This window comes from Thermobia domestica, chromosome 6, assembly GCF_964235325.1.
Source record: "Thermobia domestica chromosome 6, izTheDome1.hap1.1, whole genome shotgun sequence".
Lineage (NCBI taxonomy): Eukaryota > Metazoa > Arthropoda > Insecta > Zygentoma > Lepismatidae > Thermobia > Thermobia domestica.
This window is the reverse complement of record NC_137459.1, coordinates 205,937,965-205,948,216: the sequence shown is the minus strand read 5'-3', so window position 1 is coordinate 205,948,216 and position 10,252 is coordinate 205,937,965.

Here is a 10,252-nt window from a genome sequence, read left to right as displayed (position 1 = left end):
TGGGAGTGTAGTATGAGAAAGAACGGTCGCAAGATAAAGACCATAGCCAGCAATGTTGCTACAATGCAACAAAATATCAATATCAAAAGAGTTGGGTCAAATTTGACCCACGCCGTAGTTCTACTATAATTGTTTGGTATTTCAAAAGTTCAAGTGTGGATAAGAGTGATACTTCCTATAAATATTTCTTTCACAGAACGAGTTAAAGTCGCAACAATTCGATCTGATTCGTAAGAAAATAGAAAAGTAGTTAAAACGTAAACTTCGAAATGAGTCAAAAATGACCCAGCCGCCGTTCTAATGTTAAAATGATCCACCCTGTATATTAGGTTGTCGGTTATTTAGGATAATTTCATGTTGCGATACGTACCCCCCTAATTGTCCTCTATTTTGACAGTAAACACGCATTAGTGAAATAGCACCTCCCTACGAGAACGTTAAACACTACCGACTTGACGATAAAGTCATGAAATGACGTCTGTACATTATAATATAATTTAGAATGTCCAACCGTGATGGCGGAGAAACAAAAAACAAACAGATAAACTAAACTCTGCACGAAACAACCAGAGAAAGGACGACGTTTGCCCGTGTATTGACAAACATCAGCGGATGAACAGTATTGCTAACCCAAGTTAAAAATATCTTCTGGTAAACCGAATGACCTAAATTGAATATCATCATTGGAAGCAGCAATGACAATAAAGACAAAAGAGATGGTAAACGCAGATCAGTGTTGCAAACTTCACGAGAAATAACTTGAAATATGTGTTAAATGTAAACGCCGTGGCGCACACAGGGAGTGAGGTACTAACGTTTTGTAGACTTTAAACTAAATATTGACAAAAACTATTTACACTGCCTCCAAGTATAGATGGTTCCGTTGAATAGTGTTGCCGTCAATAGAAGAGAAGAGTTGAGTATGAGGAGGGTCACTAGTGCAATATGGTTTAAAACCCATAATGCAAGGCGCTAGAACAAAAGGAGCAGGAAAGTGGTTATATGAGATCCATAAGTCTTTTTGACGTCATTATCGCTATCAGCGACTTCAAAAACCCACGAGTACATAAACCGATGCAAATTGCCTTGTTTTCATATTTTGACCATTTTGTTAAGATTCCATCCCACTATGCAGCGTTTCCGTCTTTTACAAGCCTTACTTCGCAGCTTTAACAAGATACCGAATATCTCGGTCAGTACGTGACTTATCGATCTCACATAACCACTCTACTGCTCCTCATGCTCTACCGCTTTGCATTATAGCTTTCAAACCATACTGCACTCGCAAAATATTTTCCGAGTTATTGCACCTTTCCCAAACTCAAATTTTCTCTTCTATTGATGGCAGCACTGTTCAAGTGGCCTTTCTATACTTGGAGTCAGCGTAAATGGTTCTTGTCAATATTTCATTTAAGGTGTATAAAACACTAGTACCTTACTCCTTGTGTGCGCCACGACTTTTGAATTTAGCACATTTTTCACGTCATTTCTCGAGAAGTTTGAAACACTCATCTGGGTTTAACATCTCTTTTGTTCTTGTTTTCATTCTTGCTAACAATGATGATATCCAATTTAGGTAATTCGATTTACAAAATCAAAACTTTCATTAGGGTAGGAAACACTGCTCATCCAGTGATGTTATACCAATACACGAGCAGATGTCGTCCTTTCCCTAGTTGCTTCCTGCAAAGTTGAGTTTCCCTGTGTCGTTTGGTTTCTTCGTTATCACGGTTGGACATTCTGAATTATATTATAATGTGGAAACGTCATTTCATGACTTTATCGTCAGGTCCAGTGATTTATCTACACCGCCCTAACACCCTCCTAGCACCCCTAAAATTTTCGGACACACCCCGAAAATGAATTCCTTACACCCCCTCAACTAAGGGTGTACAATATTAAAAAGATTCGTTCTATATCTGCCTAAAATCCACCAGGACTTTGTAGAAAATGTTTTAAATGACCTTGTCATTAAGCAGAACGGGAATTCTCGTTCTGCCAAATATTTAGAGACATAAAATTCTAAGCAAGGAGGAATTTTTTAGGGAAATGCAACACCGAAAAGCTTAACTCCCAGCGTGTGTGCATGCAAATTGCAACTCATATATAAAGTGGTTATAATAACGAGGGCGAGAACTAAATCCAAGCGGTCAAAATGCAAGGCAAATTCTAACGAGGATAAAATCATAGGAGTATATATTGGATGTTCCATCGCACACCCTATATGATTATTTTTTCCTCTGAATTGTCGTATTATAAAATCTTATATGTACTTTTTCAACTCAAATATTTTTTTTTCCTTTCTTTCAGAATGGTGTCTTCCCGTTGTGCCTACTTCCCGTTATGCCTACTGGCCCTCCAGCACTTTGTAGAAAATATTTTTAATGATCTTATCTGTAGGCAGAACGGTAATTCCCGTTGTGCCTACTTCCCGTTCTGGCTACTCTTTCGAGACGGGGAATTCTGTGCAGGGAGGGATCTTTTCTAGGGATTTTTTTCTTTAGTAATTCTAATAGATTCTGTAAGAAGAATAACTATTCCTTTAAATTTCATCATATATTTTAAATGTTATCTTACTTGCTCTTCTCAGAAAAAATGACTAGGTACAGTTTTGTTATTAGCAGCGTTATTCACGTCTACTTTAGTAGAGATGTGTTTTTTTAATACTTACAGAGAAATGGAAAATTAATTGATTCAGTTACAAGAAAATAAACTTATTTCGGTCTAATATCAAGTCATTTCACAACAAAATTTTATTCAGTTTTCCAGTAGTTCATCTCCAACATTCTAAGGCTCGCAGTACGTAATAGGTGCTACAGTTCACATCCTCAAAATATATTTGGCCATATATTAAACAAACAATGCAAGAAGATGCATAATTCGGTCTCTTTTCTTTTTCTAAAAAAAGCCTTTGTCTTCTACATCACAGATCTTTTTCCGGCATCACCTCTATATATGATCAGGTGCTTTGTCCTCTATACATGATTCTGTATTACACGCAATATGTCGTACTTATATTGTAAAAAAAGAAAAAAATGGGACCGCAATGGCTCAGGGGTAGAGCGTTCACCTCTGGTGCATGGGGTCCATGGTTCGATCCCAGCTCGAGCCAGGTGAGCTTTGTGGTGGACAAACACCGTGTGCGTTGGTTTTCTCGGTGTTCTACCGTTTTCTCCTACTTTCCACTATTTCATTCATTTCTCATCATCACCGTCTCCTTTAGCCTAGCCAGCATTACCGTAGGACGTAAAACTTAAAAATTTCATTTCATTTCATTTATACTGTCAATGTAAATACTAAATACCACATATCGTCAATATACCCAATGTAATTTAAATAAAGATCTCATAATCGTTGTTCAAAATGTAAACAGTATGCAACCACATCTATGTAAGCCATCAAGCCTATTACACGTGGTTCCAGCCTTCCTAATAATCGTAAATATCTGTGATTTTATTCTGTATGTGACCACACAAATAGCATTTTAATTTCGATTATTTTACGGTAAAAATATTCTGTGAAATGTAATGGAAATTCAGAAGGAGCCTTCTTTGCGAATTTCTCAGAGTTTTCATTCTCACCGTCGTGAGTAATCCGATTGGGTAGAGAAGCGTGATTATCTAAGCAAACTCATCACCAACAAAACGCCGAACACGTATTTCATACTTTGACCGTTTCTGATTTTGAAAACACTCCTGTGTAGACTATAAGTCATTACTAGGCACCTTGCTTATCACACTGACACTAACAAATCATATATAATAACTTTTTAACGTAATAAGTAAAAGCTTGTTGTGATTCTTATTGAAACGTTTATGTTGCGAGCGGAGCAAGCAAGAAAATTTTTATCATATCTATTTCTTTGCAAACTAACAATATTGATTTAATCGGACGCCAATACGTTTTCAGGGCGACGCGTCGTTTACTGACTTCCCATATTTTTTCTTTCTTCTTGCTTGTTCGGCGACCCCTACTACTAGCGCTCAGGGCAACAGCCCCGCTCGTTCCCCTCTAGCTACGCATCTGATTACTATAACAGTCTTATGTGTTTCGTTGGGTTTTCAGTATTTAGAAAATGTTATTTCAATAAAGTGAAGAATTATATATAACATTTTAGATGCATGGCCGCTGAAAAAAAAAAATCTCTTTATTAAACTGCAACTATGATTCTGTTCCTTGAATTTTGTCAGTTTTATCAGAAATTTTCCATGGGTTTTGTCTTGCATTCGCAATAATCTGTTTCGTAATTCTAAGAAATTATGTAAGAAGAATAACTATTTCTTCAAGTTTCATCATAAATTTTAGATGTTATTCTACTTTTTCTTCTGGGAAAAATTGCTGGGATATAGTTCTGTTATTAGCAGGGTTGTTTGCATCTACTTTAGTAAATATGAATATTATTTCTTTTTAATTCCTACAGGAAAATGGAAAATTGATTCAGTTGAAAAAAAAAAAAAACAGTTTGACATTGAAACTGAAACGAAAACGAACATAAAACGAAGTTTCTTCGGTCTAATATCAAGTCATTTCACAAAAAAAATTTATTCGGTTTTCCAGTATTTCATCTCCAACGTGCTACGACTCATAGTACGTAAAATGTGCCACAGTTCACATCCTTAAGACATGTTTGATGGCCATATATTAAACAAATAGGGCTAATGCAACAGGATGCATAAGGGGGCCCTTAAGAAAGGGTCTTAGTCTCCTACATTAAAATTACTTTTTCGGCATCACCTTATCAGCTGATTTGTCTTCTATACGTGATTCTATACTATATGCCATAATATCATACATACTTCTATTTTCATATTTATATTGTCAATGTAAATAGCAGGAATACAAAATACAAATATCATAATTGAATGTTTTTGTAGAGTTTCAACTCAAATCAAAAGGTCAGATAATCGGGGAGGGAAAGGGATTTATAAGATTTTGTTTCAGTTTGGTACTCTTGAAGGTGATTGGCTACTGTGTTCACCGGTAGCCAATCAGCGTTCAGAACACCTGACGGCTTCGAAAAGTGAAAGTTCTGAGATCGAGACAGTAATCTGTATAAAATTCAATTCAAATTTTTAATCTGTCACTTTATAAGTATCAATAGGAATAGTAAGCAGCACAGAATGGCAGAATTTGTCAGTTCGAAATACGGGGGGAAAGTGCTCGCGTACGAAGGGTTCTTATACCGGATTAATAGACGTAGTAAAGAAAAGACATATTGGAAATGTACTCCAATGCTGAAAGCTCAATAAAACGTAAAAGAATAATAATAAAAATGCAGATTAGCTTCAATTACTATCACACATGCCCATATGAAAAGTTCTGGGTATTCCTATTTATTATACCTTTTATACATTTAAAATACGTTTAGCATATTAGAGTAAGACTATTCATTTTAATTACGAAAAGTAACTGTGATGTTATTTGATTTAAAAAAAAAAAAGTTTTTTGTGTGGTTGCATATAGCAGTCTTTTATTATGAGTAATGTATAAATATTTGTTTTAATTCTGAAATACTGACCAAGACTTTTTTCAGCAAAAATCAAAATATGAAATATATACTTATTATAACAGCCTTTCGTCTTTTATTGGGTTTTCAGCATTTTTAAAAGACATTTATTTCCGTAAAGTGAAGAATTTCTGGTAACATTTTAGATACATAATAGTTAAGGGAAAATAAAATCGTTCTTTTATTAAACTGCGCCTATAATTATGTCGCTTGAGATAAGTCCGTTTTGTCAATTTTTCTTGCGATTTGTCCTCTTGAATTTTGTTCTGTATTCGTAATAATTTGTTTAGTAATTCTAACAGAAGGTGTAAGAAGAATAACTATTCCTTCAAGTTTCATCACAAATTTTAGATGTTATTCCTCTTCTTCTAGGAAAAAAGGACGAGGATACAGTTCTTTATCAGCAGTGTTACTCACATCAACTTTGATAAAAATGAATGTGATTTTAATATATATATATATATATATATATATATATATATATATATATATATATATATATATATATATATATATATATATATATATATATATGCGGACAAATGGAAAATTGATTGACTCAGGGTCAAGCAAACCGTTTGACATTGTTACTGAAACGAACATAAAATATACTTACTGTAATTCGGTATAATATCAAACTATTTCACATCAAGATTTTACTCACTATCTCGTAGTTCCTCTCTAACACGCTAAGAGCCACAGTATGTAAAAGTTGCTACAGTTTACATCCTCAAGACAAGTTTGGCCATATATTAAGTAAAAGATGCAAGAGGATGCATAAGGCGAATCTTAAGAAAAAATGTTAGTGTTCTAAATTACAACTCCGTTTTCGGTATCACCTTATCAGCTGATTTGTCTTATGTTAATAGCGGTGTCTGTGAACAAGAAACTTCAGATCCAAATTAAAAGTGACGATGGTTGTGACTCTTAATCTCTTGAACCACCTGCTCGATCCCAATAATTTTTTTTTTAAGTAGATGCAGTTCTCTCCTGGGAGCGTTTTTAGCTATTCACTTTGACGTCAGAACTTAGGGAAGGGGGAGAAGAGGGAGTTATAAAAAATGAACATATTAACTCTTGAACCAAACGACCATTCTCGATCAAATTTTCAACATAGATGATGTTCGTGCCTGGGATGGATTTTACCATTTCACATTGGCGGAATAACCTAGGGTTTTCGGGAGGAGGGGAGATATACAAAAATCAATAAATATAAAAATAAAAGTGACCATGTCCATGAGTTAATAACTCTTGAATCACCCGATCGATCTCAATCAAATTTTCAAAATACATAAAGTTCGAACCTGGAAAGTTTCTATTATTTCATTTTGATGGTAAAATTAGGGTTTGGGGAGGGAAAGAGGATAAATATTTGAAAATGAATAAAACTTAATAACTCTTGAACCACCCAACCGATCTTAATCAAATTTTCAACATACATAAGTTTTGGACCTGGGATGTTTTCGTCATTTTACTTTGACCGCATAATTATGGGGAGGGGAAGGGGGACATACATGTATAAAAATTAAAATAAAAGTGACTGTCTTTGTGACTTCATCGCGCTTAAACCACCGAACTGACCTTAATCAAATTATCAACATAGATGAGGTTCGGAACTGGGGTGGTTTTTATCCTATCCCTTTGGCGGTAGAATTTAGGGTAAGGAGGGGGGTGAGAGAAATATAAAACATAAATAAAACTTAACCAGTCTTGAACTACCTGAACGATATCGATCAAGTTTTCAACATAGATGACGTTCGAGGCTGGAAAGTTTTATTTTTTTTATATTTTCTGTGATGGTAGAACCTAGGGGGAGGGGAAGCGGAAATTAGTATACAACAAATAAATAGAACTTAACTCTTGAACCACCGAACTGATCTCGAACAAATTTTCATCGTATATGACATTCTAGCCTGGAATATTTTTATCATGCCGTCCCTCGCAACATGCAGAAGAGAGCGGGATATATAAAAATCACCGAAAATGACCAATATCAAAGAGCTTTAGTACAAAGGGAACTATTACTATTATTACTATTTACTTACTAAAGGGAAGTATTACTATTTTTCCTAAAATTAACCCAGCGAAATCGGGGTGCGTCTTAGATTTGAGGAGTAAATTTGAGTAATTATCGAGAATATTGTATACTATATGCAATAGTATCATACATATACTTCTATTTTCATATTTACATTATCAATGCAAATAGCAGCAATACAAATATCAATATCAGTATTGAAATACTTCTATGTTTCTTTTAGTTTCAATCAAATCAAAAGGTCAGATAATCAGGGATAAGTTGCGTCTTACGCATCCTTTTGCATTGTTTGCTTAATATATGTCCAAATATATCTTAAGGATGTGAACTGTGACACCTTTTTCCTACTGCGAACAGTGGCGGTTTGAGCGGGAAAGCCGGGTAGGCACAGACCTAACCAAAAATTTTGAAAAATATATAAACACTAAAATATACAATGAAGAGAAAATATATTTTCCACTTTTTATATTAACGACAAATAATTATTTAATAAACAGCATCAACCGCTATTGTAAAAGTAATTTCCCATTCTCCTTAGTCAATCAAATGTGCATATGTATCTATACGCGAGAGAGCGAGCCTACTCAAAATTAAAATCCTAAAGCCGCCTCTGACTGCTTGTCTTAGCAAGTTGGAGATGAACTACTGGAACACCGAATAAAATTTTGTTGTGAAATGACTTGATAGTAGACCGAAGAAAGTTTATTTTATCTTCATTTCAGCTACAATGTCTAACGGCTTTCTTGCAACTGAGTCAATCAATTTTCCATTTCTCTTAAGGTAGCTTTTGTAAATAATAATAATAATAATAATAATAATAATAATAATAATAATAATAATAATAATAATAATAATAATAATAATAATAATAATAATAACATTCATTTTTACTGAAAGAGATGTGAATAGCATTGTTAATAACAGAACTGCATCTAGTCATTTTTCCGAGATGAACAAGTAGAATACCATCTAAAATTTAAAACTTAAAGAAATAGTTATTCTTCTTACAGAACTGTTACGATTACTAAAGAAAAAAATATCTTGAAGAAATCTCTCCCTGGACGGAATTCCTCGTCTCAAGAGATTAGACAGAACGTAAATTTCCCTTCCGCCTAAAGATAATCAATTAAAATATGTTCTACAAAAGTGCTGAGGGGCCTTTACGCAGAACGGGAAGACACCGATAAAAATCTTGCTATTTTGATTTTTAAAAGATTTTGAATTATTCTTTGCAAGTGCCTATAGCATAAAACAACTTACTTTCAACAAGATAAATTTTCAAACAAAGCACGGAAAGGAAGATCACGGGTTAACGTGATGTGGAAGTCAACCTTTACACGGCTGTGATCGTCAAAGCAATGCTTGATCAATTGGTTGCCAACGATTTCATCTCGATGTCACACCAAGTATAAGAAAATCGACGCTAATTCGCTCTGGCTGAGGAAGGAAATCCAATGCAATCGTTCGTTGCATCATCGAATTTTAAAGCTTGTAAAGAAAAAAAAGAAAAAAAGTACGCTAATTAAAAAGATGATAATAGTATACGACCCTAATGTAAGATTGTACCCCCCTAGGTTTTATGAATAACCCTCTAAGTTCAATACTCTGGATAAATCACTGGTCAAGTCGGCACTTTTAACGTTCTTATAGGGAGGTGTTATTTCACTAATGAGTGTTTGCGGTCAAATATAATACGTACATTTAGGGGGTGTGCATATCGGAACAGGAAATTACTGTGGTGATTATGTGTCACGATATGCACACCCTCTAAAGTATTCTATGTGACCGCAAACATGCATTAGTTAAGTAACAGCTCCCTTTTCTATAGACGAAGATAACCAAATGAGAAGTGTTGCCACCTCAAGATAAAGTTATGTTTTCTAAATCAAATGACGCAATTTGGATATCATCATTAGAAATAACAAAGACAAAAGACAAAATAAAGACAAAAGACATGGTAAACGCAGATCAGTGCTGCAAAGTTTTTGAGAAGTCGTGTCAAACATGTGTTAGTGCAAACACCGTCGGCGCACTTAGAGTTGCATTTTTTTTTTTTTTTTTACAAACAATATTTCTCATATTTACCAAGATACTGAATATCTAAGTCAGTCATGACTTATTGATGTCGCATAACACCATTTCTGTTCCTCATGCCTTACCGCCTTGCATTATAGGTTTTAAACCATACTGTACTAGTGACCTTTTCCGTGTTATTGTACCTTTTACAAACACAACTTTTCTCTTATGTTGACGGCAATACTATTTAACGAAGCCTTCTAGACATGAAATTATCGTAAACAGTTCTTAATAATATTTAATTTAAGTTGTACAATAGGTTAGTACCTCACTCCATGTGTGTGCCAAAGGCGTTTGCATTTAAGATATATTTCACGTTATTTCTCGAAAATGTTGCAACACTGATCTGCGTTTATCATCTTTCATCTCTTTATTTTTATTGTAGTTCCCAATGATGATGTCCAATTTAGGTTATTCAATTTACAAAAAAAAATCCCTTAGGTTGGCAACACTGTTCATCCGGTGATGTTCGTCAATACGTAGCCAGGTGTCCTCCTTTCTCTATTTGTTTCATGCAGGTTCGTTTCTCAGTCTCTTTTGGTTTCTCCGCTATCCTGGTTGGACGTTCTAAATCATATTAAAATGTGGAAACATTTCCTGACTTTATCGTCAAGTCGGCAAGCAGTTAACAT